General features: G+C 46.6%; 1 protein-coding gene across 3 annotated transcripts in view; it reads left to right on the top strand.

Moving 5' to 3' along the window:
- Positions 1–10603: 10603 nt before the first annotated feature.
- Positions 10604–23396, top strand: part of KIAA1958 (KIAA1958 ortholog) — a 142935-nt gene continuing 130142 nt past the window's right edge. For all 3 annotated transcript variants that reach the window (XM_075315962.1, XM_075315965.1, XM_075315955.1), the window contains exon 1: positions 10604–10936. The gene's annotated coding sequence lies outside the window, so the exon portion shown is untranslated. The remainder of the gene's footprint in view (positions 10937–23396) is intronic.

The following is a 23396-nucleotide window of genomic DNA, read 5'->3' as shown; positions in this document are numbered from 1 at the left end:
CACCGATGAGCATGGATTCGAGCGGCTCGGCAGCCGGCTGAGCACCGGGTGGTACACATCCGCTTTCTTCTGGCGTCACAAACAGGATTGAACCCATCCACTTACCGGTGGAAGTGCGCCTTGAAGTTATCGTCAGCGGAGTCCCCGTTGAAAAATTACAGATCTTGTCACTGTCCAGTGGCGCGAAGTTTCCCGCCCAAGCCATCTTCTCCAAGCAAAAGGGCGTGAAAGTGAAGCCCCGCCCCCTGAGAGCCAGGACTCTGCCACCCGTCTGGTTCCTGGACCCCGACAGTGCATCATGTCCGCCCCGTCAGGCAAGCCAGAATTCCCGGAACCCGCGCCTGGAACAGCGGCATGGGTGGAAGCCCGGATGACCCTGATGTGTTGCTGCTTGCAAGCCCAGGTGCGGTTCCTGATGGAACGATGGGTTGCCGAGATGGAGGAGATAGCCACGGCCGTGCGGGTGCCAGAAGTGGAGGCAAATTTTGGAGAGCGAGTAATCGACCCACGCCCCTATGTCTCCGAGGGACCGGCCGCTGCGGCTGAGGGACCCGGTCTTCCCCTGCCCTCCATGTTGCTTCCCTCATCGCCCGTGTCGGTTGCCGCTGCTCCCCCGCTTGGTCTGCTGCCCCCGACACCGGCAGCGGACTCTGTCCCGTCCGCCTGTGAGGACCCACCTGGGGAAGCAGCCCGCGGACGGCCGCTTGTTCAGCCCGCACCAATCCCGCATCCCTTGAAGCTTAATTCACGGAGGATGCCGGCTCCCTACGTGGTCCCGCCGGTCCCGGAAGTGACCGCACCCCAGCTGCCCAAGGCCCCGGCAGTCCGCCCGGCCAAGATGGAGGTGGATCCCTGCCAGAAGGAGGCCCGGTGGGCAGCGCTGGCCGTTCCCAGATCCCAGGCCTCGGCTGAGGCGTCGCGGGGTTGCCGCTGCAAGGCAGCACAGCAGGCCACGACACAGCGGGGTTCCCCAGCACAGAAGGTGCCGGTCGTAGCCGCCACAGGGGATCTCCGGCTGGGCCCAACCCCTGCGCAGAGGGAGCGAGGAGATGCTCCATACTGGGAGTGGCAGCAAAACCCGTTGGGCCGGGAGATCGCGGCCCGTGAGAGGCAGAAGGTGGAAGTCCTGGCCCAGACCATCAAAGAGAAGGAGAACCTCCGCACCGCCACCTACCGGGTATAGGGCCCGAAGTACGAGGGGCAGGTACGCCAGTTTGATCCCCGCCGTGGATGGGGGTTCATTTTCGAGCCCGGCCTGGAGGCCGAGATCTTTGTCTCCAGGAGGTATGTCGGCCCCCACCTCCCAGTGGGTCACCCGGACCGTGACCTGGTGCCCGGTGAGCTGGTCACGTAACAACCGCGGCCCCGGCCGTGGACCACTCCACCGAACACCACCCCTCACGTAGCACCAGCAACTCCCCCTTTCAGAAGTGACGTGACCCCCGGGTCCGTGAGGAGCTCGAGCCACCCACCGATGAGCAAGGATCCGAGCGGCTCGGCAGCCGGCCGAGCCCCGGGCGGTACAGCAGGATGGGGCATATAGCAGGATGAGGGCATATATCAGGATGGGGGTATATTATGAGCAGGATGGGGGTATATGAGCAGGATGGGGGTATATAGCAGGATGGGGCAATATAGCAGGATGGGGCAATATAGCAGGATGGGGGTATTTATCAGGATGGGGGCGATACTAGGATGAGGGACATATCTACAGGGATGGGGATCATATACAAGGCAGGAGGATCATTACCAGGATGGGGTACCTTAGTAGAGAATTTGGGGACATTACCCCCATAACAGTGTCAGCAGTTGATCCTCGCCCCATAACAGTGTGTCATGACCACATTTTTTGCTTAAAATTTTATTTTCCTATTTTCCTCCTCTAAAACCAGGGTGCGTGTTATGGTCCGGGGCGTCTTATTTTTTAAATCAGATCTTTTTTTATTAAACAATTAGGAATCAATACAGAGAAAATATATTGCATCTTATATAACTAGTAAAGGTGTACATTGAAAATACATATGCTGTCTACGGTAAAAATACGGTAAATACAATAATTGACATGTTGCTTCTTTCAAAAACGCAGTTTTCCATTTCAGTCAAGATTCAAGATAAAAAAATGCACTCTTGTGCATAAGATTTCTGAACTCTAGTAGACTTTGCTGGTACTATAAAAAGCAGTTTTTAATTAATCTAAAACACATGAAAAATGCTGCAAAAACACAACGTCAACATAGCCTAAGATGGTTTATATTAGTGCCTATCAATTTAAAACAGGATGTCATAAAAGCATCCCAATAATTGATCCCAACATGTGTATACGGTTGAAACCAGAAGTTTACATACCCTATCTAAAAAGACACGTATGCATTTTTTTCTCACTATGTGACATGAAATCAGAATAAACCTTTCCTGTTTATATCAATTAGGAACCAAAATTATTTATATTTGTCAAATGCCAGAATAATGAGAAAGAATATTTTAATGCACTTTTATTGCTTTCTGCAAACTCAAAAGTTTACATACACTAAAGCGGGCTTTACACGCTGCGACATCGCTAGCAATGTCGAGCGCGATAACAACCGCCCCGTCGTACGGCCGATATGTGGTGATCGCTGCCGTAGCGAACATTATCGCTACGGCAGCTTCACACGCACATACCTGCTCTGCGACATCGCTCTGGCCAGCGAACCGCCTCCTTTCTAAGGGGGCGGGTCGTGCGGCGTCACACGGTAGCCGTCCAATAGAAGCGAAGGGGCGGAGATGAGCGGGACGTAACATCCCGCCCACCTCCTTCATTCCGCATTGCCGGTGGAGGCAGGTAAGGAGATGTTTGTCGCTCCTGCGGTGTCACACAGCGATGTGTGCTGCCGCAGGAACAACAAACAACATCGCTAAAAAGCAGAAACGATTTTTTATTTCAGGACGACCTCTCTGCGGCAAATGATTTTGCCCTCTTTTGCGATCATTTCAGATTGCTCTTAAGTTTTACACACTGCGATATCATTAATGACGCCAGATGTGCATCACAAACAACGTGACCCCGACGATAATTCATTAACGATATCGTAGCGTGTAAAGCCCCCTTAAAAGTACTGTGCTTTTAAACAATATAAGTCAGCCCATATGATGATGTCATGGCTTTGGAAGCTTCTGATAGGTTTATTCACAACATCTGAGTTAATCAGAGACACACCTGTGGATGTATTTTAATGCACACCTGAAACGGAATGCTTCTTTGTGTAGCATCATGGGAAAGTCAAGAGAAACCAGCCAAAATCTCAGGAAGAGAATTGTGGACTTGTACAAATCTGGTTGATCCTTGGGTGCAATTTCCAGATACCTGAAGGTACCTTGTTCATCTGTACAAACAATTCTATGCAAGTACAAACAAGATATGAATGTCCATCCATCATACCGCTCAGGAAGGAGATGGGTTCTGTGTACCAGAGATGAACATGCTTTGGTCAGACATCTGCATATCAACCCAAGAACAAAAGCAAAAGACCTTAGAAGATGCTGGCAGAAGCTTGTAAGAGTGTGCTATTATCCACAGTGAAATGATGGTTGGATGGTTGCAAACGTGTTGGTTGCAAACGAACCGACACAAAAGATCCGGCTCCCTCCTGTGACTGGGGCAAACACATATTTAATAGGGATCCATGAAGGATCCGAAAAAGCCAACTCTTTTTGGTGAGCGGAGCCATGGGAACCAGATCACCAAAAAGAGTCGGACTGCCCATCACTAGAAACGAGTACTTTATCAACATGGGCTGAAAACCCATTCTCCCAGAAAAAAAGCCATTACTCCAAAAGAGGCATTAAAAAAGTCAGATTTATGTTGCAAATGCATATAGGAACAAAGACCTTAATTTTTGGAGACATGTCCTGTAGTCTGACCAAACCAAACTTGAACTGTTTGCCCGTAATGACCATCGCTACGTTTGGAGGAAAAAGGGAGAAGCTTTGAAGTCTAAGAACTGGGGTTGTTTTGCTGCAGGAGGGAATGTTGCACTTCACAAAATAGATGGCATCATGAGGAAAGAAGATTATGTAACAATATTGAAGCAACATCTCAAGATATCAGCCAGGAACTTTAAGCTTGTGTGGAATTGGGTCTTCCAAATGGACAAATTTGCCAAAGCATACTGCCAAATTGGTTACAAAGTGGCTTAACCCCTTAAGGACGAAGCCAGTTTTGTACTTAATGCCCAGGCCATTTTTTTGTAATTTTGACCAGTGTCACTTTATAAGGTTATAACTCTGGAACGCTTCAATGGATCCCGGTGATTCTGAGAATGTTTTTTCATGACATATTGGGCTTCATGTTAGAGGTAAATTTAGGATGATTTTTTTTATTTTATTTGTGAAAAATCTAAAATTTCACAAACATTTTTAAAATTTTGCAATTAAAATAGTTAATAAATAACATTTCCCACTTGTGTACTTTACATCAGCGGAATTTTTTAAACATAATTTTTTGGGGTTAGGAAGTTAGAAGGGTTCAAAGTTCATCAGCAATTTCCCATTTTTTCAACAAAATTTACAAAACCATTTTTTTGGGGACCACATCACATTTGAAGTGACTTTGAGAGGCCTGGGTGACAGAAAATACCCAAAAGTGACACCATTCTAAAATCTGCACCCCTCAAGGTACTCAAAGTCACATCAAAGAAGTTTATTAACCCTTCAGGTGCTTCACAGGAACTAAAGTAATGTCGAATGAAAAAAAATAAAAATTAACATTTTACCTAAAAATGTTGCTTTAGCACTAATTTTCTTACTTTTTCAAGAGGTAACACCAAAAATTGGACCTCACACTTTGTTACCCACTTTCTTAAGAGCGCGCCGATACCCCACATATGGTCAGAAACTTTTGTTTGGGCAAATGGGAGGGCTCGGAACGAAAGGAGCAATATTTGAATTTTGGAAAGCAAATTTGGCTGAAACAGATTTCGGGCACCATGTTGCATTTACAGATCCCCTAAGGTACCTAAACAGCAGAAACCCCCCTCAAGTTACCCCATTTTGGAAACTAGACCCCTTAAGGCTTCTATCTAGGGGTATAGTGAGCATTTTGGACCCACAGGTACTTCACAGATTTTGATAACGTTATGTTGTCAGATTGAAAATTGTCCTTTTTTTCTCAAAAATGTTGCTTTATCATCAATTTTCTCACTTTTTAAAGAGGTAATTCCAAAAATTTGACCTAAACGTTTGTTACCCACTTTTTTATGAGCGTGGTGATACCTCACATGTGGTCTGAAACCTTTGTTTGGACAAATGGGAGGATTTGGAACGGAAGGAGCAATATTTGAATTTTGGAAAGGAAATTTGGCTGAAAAAGATTGCAAGCACCATGTCGCATTTGGAGGACCCCTAAGGTACGTAAACAGCAAAAAAACACCACAAGTGACCCCATATTGGAAACTAGGCCTCTCAAGGAATTTATCTAGATGTTTGGTGAGTACCCTGAACCCCCAGGTGCTTCACAGAAGTTTATAACGTTGAGCCATGAAAATAAAAAAATTTTTTACCACAAAATTGTTACTTCAACCAGGTAGCTTTTTTTTCACAAGGGTAACAGGAAAAAAATCACCATGAAATTTAATGTGCAATTTCTCCTGAGTTTGGTGATATCTTATATGTGGTGGAAATCAACAGTTTGGGCACACGGCAGAGCTCAGAAGGGAATGAGTGCCATTTGACTGTAAAATTGGCTGGAATCAATAGCGGACGCCATGTTGCATTAGGAGAGCCCCTGAGGTGCCTAAACAGTGGAGGTCCCCCACAAGTGACCCCATTCTGGAAAAGAGACCCCTCAAGGAATTTATCTAGATGTTTGGTGAGTACCCTGAACCCCCAGGTGCTTCACAGAAGTTTATAATGTTAAGCTGTGAAAATAAAAAAATACATTTTTACCACAAAATTGTTACTTCAACCAGATAGCTTTTTTTTTTAACAAGAATAAAAGGAAAAAAATCAGCATAAAATTTATTGTGCAATTTCTCCTGAGTATGCTGATACCTTATGTGTGGTGGAAATCAACTGTTTGGGTGCACAGCAGGGCTCGGAAGGGAAAAAGTGCCATTTGACTGACAATTGGCTGGAATAATTAGCGGACGCTATGTCGCATTTGGAAAGCCCCTAAGATGCCTAACAGTGGAGGTCCTCCACAAGTGACCCCATTCTGGAAACAAGACACCTCAAAGCTTTTATTTAGGTGTATATTGAGCATTTTGAATGCACGAATACTTCCCAGAATTTGATAAGCTTAGGTTGCCATATTGAAAATTTTCATTTTTTTCACAAAAATGTTGATTTAGCATCACATTTCTCACTTTTTCAAGAGGCAACAACAAAACGTGGACTTCACAGGTTGTTATCCAATTTCCTGTGAGCGCAGGGATACCCCACATGTGGCCAAAAATATCTGTTTGGATAAATGGGAGGGCTTGGAATGGAAAGAGCACCATTTGAAATCTGGAAAAGTTGAAATAAATTGCGCGCACCATGTCACATTAGCAGGGTCTCTTGGGTACCTATAGATCAGAAACCCCCCACAAGTGACCCCATTTTGGAAACTGGACCCCTCAAGTATTTTATTCAGGAGTATAGTAAGCATTTTGAATCCACAGGTACTTCACAAAAATGTTGCTGTAGCAACAATATTCTCACTGTTAGGCTATGTGGCCATGATCCAGCGACACGGCGTCCAGTACACAGTGTCAGCTTTCTTGCAGAGATGTGAGTCTTGTCCATGGGAGAACGCAGCTGCCCATGCCCAGAATTTGGGTTCAGGCTGCTGTGGACTTTAGCTCTATTCTACCTACAGAGAACACTCTTGTCTCCGCAGCATAAATTGACATGCTGAGGCTCGGGAAGCTGTACCACAGGTTGGTTTATTCTGCGGAGAAAAGAAGCACAGTGGGCATGGGATTTCTAAAAATCCTTCCACTGTGCTTCTACTGCACAATGCAGCGTTATGGATGCAGGGAAAACACTCTGCGCCTAAAACGCTGCAAACCCTGATTGTGGGCACATAGCTTAAAATGCTACAATGGATGAATGGATAGATGTCCAACATATATAACGTCCCACCCCCTGCATATTCTAAGCTGGCGCCCTTTAGTGCCTTTCATGTGGCACTAAAGGGTGCCTAGCCTTGTATTTAGCCCCCCCCCCCCAAAAAAAAATTAAAATAAATTATATGGGGTCCCCCCTATTTTTGATAGCCAGCTAGGGTAAAGCAGACAGCTGTAGCCTGCAAACCACAGCTGACAGCTTCATCTTGTCTGGTGATTAATTTGGAGGGCTCCCCAAGCTGTTTTTTAAATAATTAAAAAACAAACGTGGGGTTCCCCCAAATTAGGTCACCAGCCAAGGTGAAGCTGACAGCTGGGGTCTGGTATTCTCAGGGTGGGAAGAGCCATGGTTATCGGACTCTTTATGGTTATCGGACACCGTTATTGGACACTCCCCAGCCTAAAAATAGCAGGCCGCAGCCGCCCCAGAAGTGGCGCATCCATTAGATGTGCCAATCCTGGCACTTCGCCCCAACTCTTCCGTTGCCCTGGTGTGGTGGCAAACGGGGTAATAAATGGGGTTGATACCAGATGTGTAATGTCACCTGGCATCAAGCCCAGCAATTAGTGATGTCACGGCGTCTATCTGATACCCGACATAACAAATTGACAATAATAAAAAAAAAATTGACAAAAAAAAATATTTTTTTTTGAAAAAACACTCCCCAAAACATTCCCTCTTTCACCAATTTATTGAAAAGAAAAATCGGGTCCCCTGTAAGCCATTTTGGAAGTTTCACGACAATTCTGGACCTTCTAGAATATGGGGGGCACGTTCAGGGAACGTATACCCCATTTTCTAGGAGTGCAGACCCTCCATTTGAGGAGAGTGGGTGCAATAACATTGCACCCACTTTCCCCGGGTCACAGCTGCAGAGAGGGAGCAGCAGCCAGCGTCTTTGAAAGCAGGAAGCTGAGCTGACAGCCGCTCTGCGCATGTGACCAGCGTGCATTGTGAAGGAGGAGGGGGCCGCGGGGGATCAGAGCTGCAACAGGTACGGGGGAACACCGGAGGACACCAGGGGGGTATGCGGGGTGACCTGGCAGGGCCAGGGGAGCAGTTTTCTGTCGCATGTGTCATAGCACATGCGACAGAAATCAGAGGAAAAGGGTGAATGCGGCCGGTGCGCTGATGTTGGATTTTTGGGAGGGGGTTGGGGGGGCACTTTGGCGACCCCGGGGAACCGGAGGGGACCGGGGAGGGGATTTATCTCCCATGTGCCATGTTTGATCATGCCAGATGGGAGATAAATATTTTTTTTACCGGCGCTGTCATTTACTGTAACGTGATCATCGGTATACGGTGTATACCGTAGCCAGCCAGCCAGCTAGTGGGACATTGCCTAGTCTTTTACTAGGCAATGTCCCACTAGCCAGATTCCTACTCCACACTGATGAGGGGCAAATACCCCGAAACGGCTGTGTGTGGATGGATACCATGTTTGGCATAGGTGGTCTCCTTGACTGGAGACTGCCCTTCCCGTGGTTGTTCCTTCCCGGTGAAAGACCTGGCTAGTTTCCTGCCAGCGTTGAGAAACACGTGATGGTGTCTCCGCAGGCCTTCTTGCTTTGAATATTTCCCAGGGGGCATTGCTCTAGAATCACTGCGTTGAGAAACACGTGATGGTGTCTCCGCAGTGGTGGATGTTGATCTCCCTAAGGTCAACCATCCTTGCTCACATAGTCTTTTACTAGGCAATGTCCCACTAGCCAGATTCCTACTCCACACTGATGAGGGGCAAATACCCCGAAACGGCTGTCTGTGGATGGATACCATGTTTGGCATAGGTGGTCTCCTTGACTGGAGACTGCCCTTCCCGTGGTTGTTCCTTCCCGGTGAAAGACCTGGCTAGTTTCCTGCCAGCGTTGAGAAACACGTGATGGTGTCTCCGCAGGCCTTCTTGCTTTGAATATTTCCCAGGGGGCATTGCTCTAGAATCACTGCGTTGAGAAACACGTGATGGTGTCTCCGCAGTGGTGGATGTTGATCTCCCTAAGGTCAACCATCCTTGCTCACTTAGGTTAGTTTCACACTTGCGTTGTTTTGACGCAAACGGAATCCGTCACTAATGTAGTACAGTTCATTTATTTACATTGGAAGCGCGTTACTATGGCGCGTGTGTGTGTCATGCAGTACCCGCATGTGTCCACATGATGTCGCACTTCCAATGTAAATAAATGAACTGTACTACATTAGTGACGGATTCCGTTTGCGTCAAAACAACGCAAGTGTGAAACTAGCCTAAGCCACGTGTTTCTGTATAGGACCGGGCTGCGCCCACTCTCCTGGTATTATAGGCCCAGCACACCTGCAGCAGAAAATGACATGAGGCTGTGCTGGGTATATAGGACTGGCCTTTCTATATGGGTGGGGCCTGATCAACGTATCTTGTAGCATATTCTTATAAGCTAGGTGCTCAAGCCCCCTGGTCCCGTAGACTTCTTGTCTTTGCTACCTGTTTGCTGTACTGTCCTAAAGACCTCCGTGACCCTGGTGACCTGGTTATACCTGTTCCTGCCATGCCTGTGCTCCGGCTACCATGTACCCAGCCCTCCTGGTGGGGTGCATGGTCCAGTGGATCCACCTCCTGGGCCTACCAGTCCTCCCGGCCCTGACAGCTGCACACGTAACCAGTGTAAATATCGAATAACTAACCAAAAGGCATTGCTTAGTAACCCGATGTGTATCCTGGTTACGTGTGCAGGTAGCCAGAGAGAGCATGCGCAGCGAAATCTTAGCTTGCGCTGCTCAAAAAATGTTACAGGCTGCTTTCCTTCCGCCCCGCGGTCAGTCGGGCGGAGGGTGCAACGTACCATCATCCGTCACAATCCGCCGCTCATACGATTGTATGGGAACAACGGAATCCACTAAACGGATTCCGTTGTTTACCAGAGCAGCGGACTGTGACTGATTCAATTTAACGGAAGTGTGAACCTAGCCTTTGTGGTCACCACAAAGATGGAATGTGCACACATAGCATTATTCTGATTTCATGCCAGATAGTGAGAAAAACATGCAGATGTGACTTTTTAGATAGTGTATGTAAACTTCTGGTTTCAAATATAAAAATATATATAGATATATCTTTGTAACAGCACCCACACAGGCCTGGAGCCTGACTATTTAGCTTTGCATCCATTATAATTACCCCCCTGACTGAATATTGAAATATTTCCTCACAATAAAAAGGTAAGCACTATAGAGATGCTGGGACCGTAAACAAGAGCAGAATATCATTGAGAAATCCGGCTCGGCGCTGAGCAGCCCTGTCAGGAGCTGCAGTGACTGATTTTGGCGCGCACACACCGCCAGGCTCGAACATTCTCCTCACAACAATGGGACAACCTGGCTGTGAACGCGCCTGACAGAACGCCTGACAGAACTGTCCCAACCGGGGAGGGCGCGGGGGGCGGAGCCTCCGCACTGTATTTCCCGCCTTCCCTCATAGTGGATGGGAGGTGGCGAGGCGAAGCCCGACTGTATGTGTTATTACATACTTCCTGTGGTATATTTATGAGCGTGAATTCAATTTCCGGCAGCAGCTCCGGACTTGTTCCCCTCCCCCCTGTGTTCTATTTGTATCCCCCTCGTATCGCCTCCCCTGACTGGCCAATATCAGATCATCGACTGGGCGGAGCTGCGGTGAAAGGGGATACTGTCTAGGTTATTATACCCCTCCCTACAGACACACACAGCGGTGGATGGGGGAGAGGAGTCCCCCTAAAAGAGAACGACAGGAGCGGACGGGAGAGAGAACTGCTTATCCGCCGGTCAGTGGGAGGGCCATTTAATAACACCTCAACTTCTCATATAGTTCAGGCAGAGCATTCCTATGGGGATCCACCTGCAGGTAAGTACTTCCATTGGGGGGAGGCTTTTGTGTGCAGAAAGGTCATCTCTCCCTTCTGGAAGTGGATTGCTCCTGCTGCTTATTACATGAGCTGTCAGGATGGAGAGAGTCCTGAGGAATCACCTATGACATCAGCCACTTGTGTGTGATGTCACTGCTCGCTCTGACGTCATGTTATAGCAGAGCCTCTCAGCTCAGCCTATTAGGGTGGTGATCATCCTTCCTGATAGTTGTTTGTGTGCTGTCTGCTCCATACATGTGTACCCTGACTCCTGTCTAAAGACACTCCAATCTCATTTCATAATTAAGAAAGGGCTAGATATTACAAGATTTTATGAAAAGTGATTTATCCCAAACCACATGAGGATGTCTCTAAGCCTCCAACTTAGCTCAGACAAGTCCTCTACTTAGCATTCCCCCATCTTCCTTTATCTGCCTGTAATTAATTTATCCCTTTATGTCTCACTTGTCTCCTCAGACTCCTTGTAACAAAGGCTCCACTACAGCCAGTCTGTCCTGGGGTGCTAATACTTATTCATTCAGTCTTATATGATACAGTCATATTAAAGGCGCAGACCGACGCTGCAGAATGCTTTATTTTTACCGTACAATAAAGACCTGATTAATTATTCTCCTCATGCAGAAGGGCCATTTCAAGGATAAAATGTACGAAGGGAAGAATTCCCGAGATTACGAGATACAAGGTGTTATATTATGCGGTGTCTTCCACATTTTTTTTATTTATTTTTTTATTTTAGAATTAGGGAAGATACTGGCTTGTCGTTTACAATATGGATAAGACATTAAAATATTAATTTTCTATAAAATTCCACTGAGTACATATTATTATTATGAGTTATAGTTAGAAATAATATGCTGTGTACAGAATGATATGCCGTGTACTTTTTCTGCTTGTCAGTTATGCTCCTTTCAATAAAACCCACATGGTTTGGCTTGCATGATGCAAAATACTGAAAAAGTGATAGTAATAGTGCTAGGTATAAAGAATTTTATATATTATGCATGGTGAATTACTAAAGACTGGGTGTGCAGCATCATATCAATTAAAAGGAGATCCTTTACATAATTGAAAGAATACCTTTGTCATTTGTCTTTTGGGACATTTTATATATTTAGTTCCTTTTTTGGCCAGTTTGACACTTCCAACATTAAGGGTATGTGCGCACGTTGCGTACTAGCCCAGCACCGTAAAAGGTGCGCTTCAGAGCGCAGCTGAAAAGCTCCGTTCTGAAGCGCATGGTGCCGGCGAGAACGTGCGCTCTGCCTGCAGCTCCTCCCATAGACAGAGCAGGAGCTGCCGGCAGAGCGCACGGAAGAAGTGACATGTCACTTCTCTTTGTGCAGCGCTTCGGCAGTAGCCGAAGCGCTGCGCTCTAAAACGCCACGTGCGCACGGCCCCTGCACAATCTCCATAGACTGTGCAGGGGACGCAGGACGCATGCAGTTACGCTGCGCTACAAAGCGCAGCGTAACTGCATGAATTTACGCAACGTGCGCACATAGCCTCACGGTCCGAATATTGAGCACTATGTCCAAACTGCTCATGGGTCTCCTAAACAGAACTCGACAGCGTGAAATATGCCTATGAGGCTGTTGAATTTGTCCATACATCGCAGTCTGTACTCGGACCATAGATATAGTAGTACTTTCTAATCCTACTTGAATACATCTTTCAGTAGTCCCCTTTTTTGGAGAGGCAATCCCTCTTATTCTCTGTCCCACTTTGATTTAAAAAGGTTTCTCTTTCTTTAAATGGAACCTGTCAGGTCCAATATGCACCCAGAACCACGAGCAGTTCTGGGTGCATATTGCTAATCCCTGCCTAACTGTTCCTGTATCTAGTAGCATAGATAAACATCTTTAGAAAAAGTATTTCTAAAGATCTTTTATCGTATGCTAATGAGCGAGGGGACTAGTCCCCTGGGTGTTAGTTCCCCTGGCTAGTCGGCATCATTAGCATGTTTGCATGCCGCTGTGGGCGTGCTAACATGCAAATGAACACGCAGCATCAGAGGATGATCTCACTCACCACTCGACTGCCATTGCGTCCGACGCTGGATTTCGGCTTCATAGTGCACCTGACCGAAACTCTGGGGTCATGCACACTAAGCCAAAATCCAGTGTCGGGTGGCGATGGCAGCGGAGAGGTGAGTGAGATCATCCTGTGATGCTGCGCATTCATTAGAATGTTAGCACGCCCACAGGGGTGTACTAACATGCTAATGGGGCCGACTAGCCAGGGGAACTAATGCCCAGGGGACTAGTTCCCTCGCTCATTAGTATACGATAAAAGATCTTTAGAAATACTTTTTTTAAAGATCCCTTTATCTAAACTAGTGTATACAGGGACGGATAGGCAGGGATTAGCAATATGCACCCAAACCTGCTCGTGGTTCTGGGTGCATATTGGACCTGACAGGTTCACTTTAATAGATCTGGGTCATTAAATTTACTGTATTGCTTCAAAACGTCTTGGTCTGGTACTGCATATTAAATTGCAGAATATTTCATGACTTTTTGCAGTAGTGTGCATATTTGTTTTTTATTTAATTATTTTTTTCAAATTGATATATTGTCATAACAGTATGGCTATTTATAAGAAAAGTGAATCTGTTAGGCCTGATTTTTCTTTGCTTCTTAGGTTTTAGGCTATGTGCACACGTTGCGTTTTTTTCAGTGCAGAAAAAAACGCACCCTCTGGCAGAGGGGACAATTGTAAACAATGCGTTTTGGGAAAAACGTATCAAAAACGCATGCGTTTTTCGTGCGTTTTTCATGCGTTTTCCATGCGTTTTCTTCAGGTGCATTTTTGACCACATGATCCAGTGAGAGTGCCACAGTACATCCAGTACACAGTGCCAGCCTTCCTGCAGAGATGTGAGTGTTGTCCACGGGAGAACGCAGCTGCCCATGCCCTATTCTACCTGCAGAGAACACTCTTGTCTCCGCAGCATAAATTGACATGCTGAGGCTTGGGAAGCCGCGCCACAGGTCAGTTTATGCTGCGGAGAATAGAAGCCCAGTGGGCACGGGATTTCTAAAAATCCTTCCACTGTGCTTCTACTGCACAACGCAGTGTTATGGACGCAGGGAAAACACTCTGCGCCCATAACGCTGCAAACCTTGATTGTGGGCACATAGCCTAAAATGTGTCAATGGATGTCAAACATATATATAACATCCCACCCCCCTGCATATTCTAAGCTGGCGCCCTTTAGTGCCTTTCATGTGGCACTAAAGGGTGCCTAGCCTTGTATTTAGCCCAAAAAAAAAAATAATTAAAATAAATGACGTGGGGTCCCCACTATTTTTGATAGCCAGTCAGGGTAAAGCAGACAGCTGTAGCCTGCAAACCACAGCGGACAGCTTCATCTTGTCTGGTGATCAATTTGGAGGGCTCCCCAAGCTGTTTTTTTTAATTTATTTATAAATAATTAAAAAAAACAAAAACGTGGGGTCCCCCCAAATTAGATCCCCAGCCAAGGTGAAGCTGACAGCTGTGGTCTGGTATTCTTAGGATGGGAAGACCCATGGTTATTGGACTCTTCCCAGCCTAAAAATAGCAGGCCGCAGCCGCCCCAGAAGTGGCACATCCATTAGATGCGCCAATCCTGGCGCTTCGCCCCAACTCATCCCGTTGCTCTGGTGCGGTGGCAAACGGGGTAATATATGGGGTTGATACCAGATGTGTAATGTCACCTGGCATCAAGCCCAGCAATTAGTGATGTCACGGCGTCTATTTGATACCAGACATAACTAAGTGACAGTAATAGCAAAAAAAATTGACAACAAAAAAAAAATTTATTTGAAAAAACACTCCGAAAAACATATCCTCTTTCACCAATTTATTGAAAAGAAAAGAAAAAAAATTGGGTCCGCAGTATCCATTTTTAAACGTCCCACATCGCCTCTGGACCTTCTAGAATATGGGGGGCACGCTCAGGGAACATGTCCCCCATTTTCTAGTAGTGCAGACCCTCCATTTGAGGAGAGTGGGTGAAAAGAATCTGCACCCACTCTCCCCGGGTCACAGCTGCACAGTGCCGAGCAGCAGCAGCCAGCGCAGCTCACACTGAACACAGGAAGCCGTCAGCTGCTCGGCACATGTGACCGGCGCGCACTGTGAAGGAGGGGGCCGCGGGGGATCAGCACTGTGACAGGTACGGGGGTTACCGGGGAACACCGGGCGGAATAGGGGGTGACCTGGCAGGGCATGGGGAGCAGTTTTGTGTCGCATGTGTTATTGCACATGCGACAGAAACAGAGGAGTAGGGCGTCCGGTGCGCTGCTGTGCGCGCGGCCATGTTGGATTTTCAGGAGTGGGTCGGGGGTCAGGGCGGGCACTTTGGCGACACCGGGGGCTTTCCTGAACTTTGCCAGGAAGTGAGGTCAACAGGAAACCTTTTGACCTCACTTCCAGGTAAAATGCCTGCGTTCTGTATGCCGATAAAGCCCGCGGACCGCAACAAAAATGCAGCGAACTGCGGTGTAGCTGCGTTCTGACCCACATCATTGATTTCAATGGGGGGAGAACGCAGCTACAACGCACAAAAGAAGTGACATTTTGCTTCTTTTTCCGCACCGATTTTTGGCATCCAGAACGCTGCGTTTAGATACGCAGCGTGTGCATTGATTTTTCGGCTTTCTCATAGACTTTGCTGAGGAAGCTGAACGCATGCAATTTGGCACTGAAACGCTGCAGTTCTAAACGCAGCGTTTCCGCGGGAAAAAACGCAACGTGTGCACATAGGCTTAATGAGTGATCGGATTGTGTAGGCATATTGTCCCCTAGGGGGACTAGTAAAATGAATAAAAAAAAGTTTTTAAAAATAAAAAACCTAAAAGTTCAAATCACCCTCCTTTTGCCCCATTAAAAATGAAACAATAATAAATAAAAAATACACATTTTTCCGCATTCAGAAATGCCGATCTATCAAAATATAAAATCAATTAATCTGATCGGTACATGGCACCGCGAGTAGCAAATTCCAAATGCCAAAATTGAAGGATTTTGGTCACCGCAATATTGCATTAAAATGAAATAATACTTGAGCAAAACATTGCATCTACGCAAAAATGTAATAATTAAAATTGCCAGCTCAAGACTCATAAAATATACAATCACGGAGCCCCAGATCCTGAAAAATGAGAACGCCACGGGTCTTGGAAAATGGCGACAAATGAGCTTTTCTTTTTTTGACAAACTTCAGAATTTTTTTTCACCACTTAGATAAAAATAAAACTATATATGTTTGGTATCTACAAACTCGTACTGACTAGGGGAATCATGATGCCAAGTCAGTTTTTCAAAATAGTGAATATGGCAAATAAATAAAAACAAAGCAAATATACAATTGCGCTTTTTTTGCAATTTCACTGCACTTGGAATTTTTTCCGGTTTTCCAGTACAATGTGGGGTGGAATTAATTGTGTCGTTCAAAAGTACAACTAGTACCGCAAAAACAAGCCCTCATATGGCTGTATTGATGGGAAAAAAAAGTTATGGCTCTTGGAAAAAGATGTAAAATTGCCCTGGGTTGAATGGGTTAAAGTAGAAAGTAGCTTTTAAAGCTGCAATATTTCATAGAGCAAGGACTAAGGCTGCTTTCACACTACGTTTTTTTTTTAGCATGCGTCATGAACGTTTTTTTTGCTGCAAAATTGGATCCTGTTTTTGCAGAGAAAAACGCATGCAAACGCATGTGTTATTTTGCAGGATCCTGTCACTTGAAGTTTATGGGCGGGCATTGGAGTCATGTGATCGGGAGTGAGGGGAACTGAACGTGAGACTGGGAGCCGGCATCTGACAGCTGCGGTAAGCTGTAACCAAGGTAAATATCGGGTAACTAAGTGAAGTGCTTTGCTTGAATACCCGATATTTAACTTGGTTACGAGCGTCCGCCGCTCTCAGGCGGGGAGAGAGAGAGAGGGAGGGGGAGAGAGACTGATCACGACAAGCTGGTTTCTAGGCATGCTCAGTAGAGCAAGCTCTGTATCAGCATGCCAGCGTTCACATGCGTTTGCATGCTGTTTAGTCAGGATCCAGCGATTTGCAGTATTTGGACGCAGCTGAAAAACGCTACAAGTAGCGTTTTTGAAAAAAGTTAAAAAACTGCAAGTCGCTGGATCCTCACTATAACGCACGCAAACGCATGTGAACGCATGTTGACGCGAGTCCATTGCAAATGCATTGAAATTAAAACGCATTTGCACTGGATATGTTTTTGCGTTAAAAAAAGTTCATGACGCATGTTAAAAAAAGTAGTGTGAAAGCAGCCTTAAATATAACTTTTAATTACTAACTTTAAAATCATACATAAAGTGCAGTGCAAAATTTTCTGCTGTTCTGTTGCTTATTTGGGCGGGTAAGTGCTTTATCCTTCACTTATCCTGCATGTACACCAAATTGAATGAATTTGGGCTAACTATGCCCCTCCCCCCTCTTTGTTTAGTGTGGGAGCATTCTTAAACATTATAACTTATGGGTTTACATGCAGGTTTATTAAGTGGTTACCAACACTCTTATATTCTGTTGTCATCTTGTTTGGCATCCCTACTGGTGCATATGGGGCACACACATGTTAAATTACTGTTTAAATGGATGCATTGGCATGTATGTGACTACCTGTTAAGCATGCATGCGTAGTACGCGTCTCCGCATCCCATTGGTAGTATGTGGTAGTTGATTGATGATGCCTGGCAGACTTAAGCGGGCTTTATACGCTACGATATCGTTAATGAATTATCGTCGGGGGTCACGTTGTTTGTGACGCACATCCGGCGTCATTAACGAGATCGCAGCATGTAACACTTAAGAGCGACCTTAAACGATCGCAAAAGAGGGCAAAATCGTTTGCCATGGAGGATTTTCAGGATGTTAGCGATATTGTTCCTCGTTCCTGCGGCACCACACATCGATGTGTGTGACACCGCAGGAGCTACGAACATCTCCTTACCTGTCTCCATCGGCAATAAGGAAGGAAGGAGGTGGGCGGGATGTTTACGTCCCGCTCATCTCTGCCTCTCCACTTCTATTGGCTGCCTGCCGTGTGACGTCGCTGTGATGCCACAAGACCCGCCCCCTTAGGAAGGAGGCGGTTCGCCGGCCAGAGCGACGTCGCAGGGCAGGTAAGTCCGTGTGACGGGTGTAAGCGAGGTTGGGGGCAGCTACTAACGGGGGCAGGTACGATCGCTTGCGATCTCGTTAGCGAGATCGCAGTGTGTAACGCCCGCTTTAATCAGGCAAACCCTGCTGATACATGCTCGGTGTTCCTGTTTGGAGTGATGACGTGCAGTTACTATAGGGCACGGCATGTCGGATGTGACGTCAGACGCCCAGGAGTTTTCAAAGGTATTTAAAGAGATCATTTGGCAGCAGACAGCGTACCACTGGCCACCTAGCACACCTGAGTATTGCGGTGTGTGTTTACACATACCTGCCACTGCAGGCTGTGTTCATTTAGTCTCCCCTGATACATACCTGCCATTGCAGGCTGTATTTATTTAATCTCCCCTGATGAACTCACTGTTCAGATTTGAGAGGGAATCGCGTTAACGTGTTGGGAGGGTCTTTGTCTGTTCAGGGTAGCTTGCATCACTTGGGTGCTGCCCTTGTAAGGGCGGAAGTAACTACATGGGGCTCGACAGGGGTTAGGACCATACATTTTACCTGGATCCTGCCTCTGAGTAACCCTCTAATCCGCCTGTTATCATCATCCAAATTGGTGACGTTTGGTCTGCCCGTGGTGAAGAACTGGGTGAAATCCATCCTTTTATTGTATATAATTTATGTGTGTTTTTGCACAATTTTGCACTGCACTTTATGTATGATTTTAAAGTGAGTAATTAAAAGTTATATTTTAGTCCTTGCTCTGTTAGATTGTTGATTCAGGACTTTGGCAACATTTGTCTGCTTGGCAGAATTGTATTTATATCCATGCAATATTTCATAGTCAAACATACCTGGTGGAAATCATGCAGCCACGGTCCGATACATGCTGCCCATGATTCAGGCAGCAAGTATCAGCTGTTAAGTTCTCTTTAAGGTTTCTCCAGTCAAATAAAACATGATTTGTACACTGGAGATCAAAATGAGAGAACAATGTAAACAATGTATAATCACTTGCTTTTTTCAGATATAATATAGTCTACATTGATCAACATTCGAAGGTTTATTTGTAAGGGGTACACCATGCCACCAGAACAGTGGATTACAAAATATACAAAGTTTATCAACATAAAACCTTTATTTTGTCCAAAATGTGATGATGATAATTAGTGAAGAATAGTGATGAGCGAGTACTAAAAAGCTCGGGTGCTCGAGGCTCGGGCCGAGCATCCCAAGATACTGGTGTACTCGGCCCGAGCACCAAGCCCAATGTTATCCTATGGGAGACCCGAGTATTTTTATGAAATGGCCCCCGGCAGCATGTAGAAACCCTAAAAATGTCACAAAAGTCTCAGAAGAGTGCTCAAATGACATGGCAACAGCATGGGGAAGATCCCTTGAAGCATTTATCACTCAAAAGTCACAGCTGTGAACAATTTTTTCCGCGTTTTACGCCATTTTTACGGACTCACCAGAAAACCTTCCAAAATGACACCAAAATGAATTTTCATGGCGGAAATGTTAAGGGCACATACCCAATAGTGAGATAGAGCTGGTGTATGTTACTTTTGGAGATTACATGAAAGATTTTACGTGAAAACATTGTGTGGCACTTCGATGTCCCTGAGAAGAGACGTACATGAAGGCCTCTTGAGTCTAATGTGCCCATTTTGAGGAAGTGGGTCTATTGTAGTAAAGCCCTTTGGCAGGGCAGCCAAAAATTGGGAGGCTCCACGTTGTCCCTGGATAGAGACGTGCATGAGGGCCTGTAAACCTGAAGTGTCCATTGTCAGGAAGTGGGTCTATTGTAGTATAGCCCTTAGGCAGGGCAGCCAAAAATTGGGAGGCTCCACATTGTCCCTGGATAGAGACGTGCATGATGGCCTGTAAACCTGAAGTGTCCATTGTCAGGAAGTGGGTCTATTGTAGTATAGCCCTTAGACAGGGCAGCCAAAAATTGGGAGGCTCCACGTTGTCCCTGGATAGAGACGTGCATGAGGGCCTGTAAACCTGAAGTGCCCATTGTAAGGAAGTGGGTCTATTGTAGTATAGCCCTTAGGCAGGGCAGCCAAAAATTGGGAGGCTCCACATTGTCCCTGGATAGAGACGTGCATGAGGGCCTCAAAACATTGTTCCCATTGCAAAGGAGCGGGTCTCCTGTCATTGTAATGTCCATTCTGAAAGAATGGGCGAAAAAATTTACCACTGGGGGTATACCTGAAACAACGGCCTAACTATTGTAACGGTCATCATGGTGGCGCATGAGGAGAAGGAGGAGCAGTCCAGCGATTATCCAAAGTCCAGAAGTGTGTACCCATGGGTGAGTGGAGGTACATGGCAAATTCCCGTTACAAACTTTAAATTCCGCTCTCATTTGCTGGTGGTGTGGTGAAGTCTGGCCCAATCCAACCCTTGTTCATCTTGATCAGAGTCAGCCTGTCAGCATTTTCAGTTGACAGGCGGGTGCGTTTATCTGCAATGATTCCACCTGCGTAACTAAAAACACGCTCTGACAAAACGCTAGCGGCAGGGCAGGCTAGGACTTCCAAGGCGTAGAGAGCCAATTCATGCCACGTGTCCACCTTGGATACCCAATAATTGTAAGGCACAGAGGAATGTCGGAGTACAGTTGTTTGATCTGCAAGGTACTCCTTGAGCATCTGGGCAAACTTAGGATTTCTTGTGGCACTACCCCGCACCTCAGGGGCTGTGGTACGTGAGGGGCTGAGAAAACTGTCCCACATCTTAAAGACTGTTCCCCTACCTCTGGCGGATTGGACTTGTGCCTCTCTCGGCTGTACGCCTTGGTTGTCCACTGATTCCTGACCTATGCCGCTAGCGTTTTGTGAGGGGAATGCTTTGCCTACTTCCGTGACTATGGCCTTCCGGAACTGCTGCATTTTGGTTGACCTCTCCGCCTCGGGAATAAGAGACATAAAGTTCTCCTTGTAGCGTGGGTCTAACAGTGTTACCAACCAGTAATGATTGTCGGCCAAGATGTTCTTAACGCGAGGGTCACGAGACAGGCAGCTTACCATAAAGTCAGCCATGTGCGCCAGACTCTTAACAGCCAGGACTTCAGTAGCCTGACCAGCACGATGACTGAACATGCTGTCCTCCTCCTCCTCCTCCTCCTCATCTACCCTGTCCTCTGGCCAGCCACGCTGAACCGAGGATATGACTGGTGTGCATGTCATATCCTCAATTTGGCCGGAGAGTTGCTCCATGTCTTCATCCTCCTCCTCGTCATAGTCCTCCACTGCACGTTGTGATGAGACGAGGCTGGGCTGTGTGTTATCACCCACACCCACTACTGTTTCTTGCTGCAACTCATCGCGCTCCGCCTGCAATGCATCATGTTTGTTTTTGAGCAGAGACCGTTTTAGAAGGCAGAGAAGCGGTATGGTGACGCTAATAATGGCGTCATCACCACTCACCATCTTGGTCGAGTCCTCAAAGTTTTGGAGGATGGTACATAGGTCGGACATCCATCTCCACTCCTCAGGTGTTATGTGTGGAGTTTGACCCATTTCCCGACGGCTTAGGTGATGCAGGTACTCAACAACTGCCCTATTCTGCTCACATATCCTGACCAACATGTGCAGAGTTGAATTCCAACGCGTGGGGACATCACACACCAGTCTGTGAGCCGGAAGATGCAAACGGCGCTGAAAGCCGGCAAGGCCGGCTGAAGCGGTAGGTGACTTTCGAAAATGTGCAGACAGGCGGCGAACTTTTACCAGCACATCAGACAGCTCTGGGTATGACTTTAGAAACCGCTGAACCACGAGGTTGAGCACATGGGCCACGCATGGAACATGTGTCAGCTGGCCTCGCCTCAAAGCCGCCACCAGGTTCCGGCCATTGTCACACACGACCTTTCCTGGCTTTAGGTTCAGAGGTGTGAGCCAGTGATCTGCCTGCTGTTTCAGAGCTGTCCACACCTCTTCTGCATTGTGGGGTTTGTCACCTATGCAGATTAGCTTCAGCACAGCCTGTTGCCGCTTCGCCGAGGCAGTGCTGCAGTGCTTCCAGCTTGGGACTGGTGTGGAGGGTAAAGTGGATGAGGATGCGCAGGAGGAGGAGGAGGCTGAAGAGCATGACATTCCGGAGCTGTAGAGTGTGGGTGAAACCCTGACTGAGGTAGGGCCTGCAAACCTTGGTGTGGGAAGGACGTGTTCCGTCCCTCGCTCAGACTGGGTCCCAGCTTCCACAATATTAACCCAGTGTGCCGTCAACGAGATGTAGCGGCCTTGCCCACAAGCACTTGTCCACGTGTCTGTGGTTAGGTGGACTTTGGGTGAAACAGCGTTGTTCAGGGCACGTGTGATGTTTTGTGACACGTGGTTATGCAACGCGGGGACGGCACACCGGGAGAAATAGTGGCGGCTGGGGACTGATATATAATGCAGCCACTGGTATGGTATATCAATATGGAAGACCTGAAATACAGCAATAATACCTAAAATATAACTTTTAATAATTCCTCTAAAAATAGGGAAGGATCACCTTGCCTATGCATAAAAATAAACACAGGGAATGAATCACCTGCTGGAGTTCTCCCAACTTCAAGGGTAAACCAGCAGACCCTGTGAGGTAGCAAACACACCTTGAATAACAATTGGTGTTAAAGCAATATAACCTAATCAACCGGATGTGTAGTTTATATAACACAGCTGCTTATTCACACTCAGTTGATATCACTAACAGCAGCGTCATCCATCAGATTATTAACCACCGGTTAAATAATAGCAAGGAGTCCTATTGGACCCCAGCTACCAGTGCAATTAATGATTATCTCACAACCGGTTGATACTGAAAAACAATAGCCAGGGATGCAATCTCCATAGGTTAACCTGATGCTCTCTATCAGGGAACAATCTCACCCAAATCCTGGTGTCTTGTTTCCCAGAGTGTCAGTGTGTCATCATATTCGGCGTAATCCAAAAAGACCTTCATTAAACCGGTCTAGGACCCCTTATGAATAGACCCACTTCTCCTCTCCCAGACTCTCCTCCTCCCGACGCGTTTCATGTGTATCATTCATCAGGGGAGCTTTAAGGAGTAGACCTAAACTGGGTTAATCAGGCGGTCACGGCGCTAGTCCTGTAAAAGTTATATTTTAGGTATTATTGCTGTATTTCACGGCTGGGGACTGAGTAACGTGGGACAGCTGCCGCCATCAGGTCACGGAATGCTTCTGTCTCCACCAGCCTAAAAGGCAACATTTCCAGCGCAAGCAGTCGCGAAATGTTAGCATTTAGAACTGTGGCATGTGGGGCGTTGGCAGTGTATTTGCGCCTGCGTTCAAAGGTTTGCTGAATGGATAAC

The sequence above is a fragment of the Anomaloglossus baeobatrachus genome, chromosome 1 (assembly GCF_048569485.1).
Source record: "Anomaloglossus baeobatrachus isolate aAnoBae1 chromosome 1, aAnoBae1.hap1, whole genome shotgun sequence".
NCBI lineage: Eukaryota > Metazoa > Chordata > Amphibia > Anura > Aromobatidae > Anomaloglossus > Anomaloglossus baeobatrachus.
Note: the sequence above shows the minus strand (reverse complement) of the source record. Positions and strands in the feature narration are given on the sequence as shown.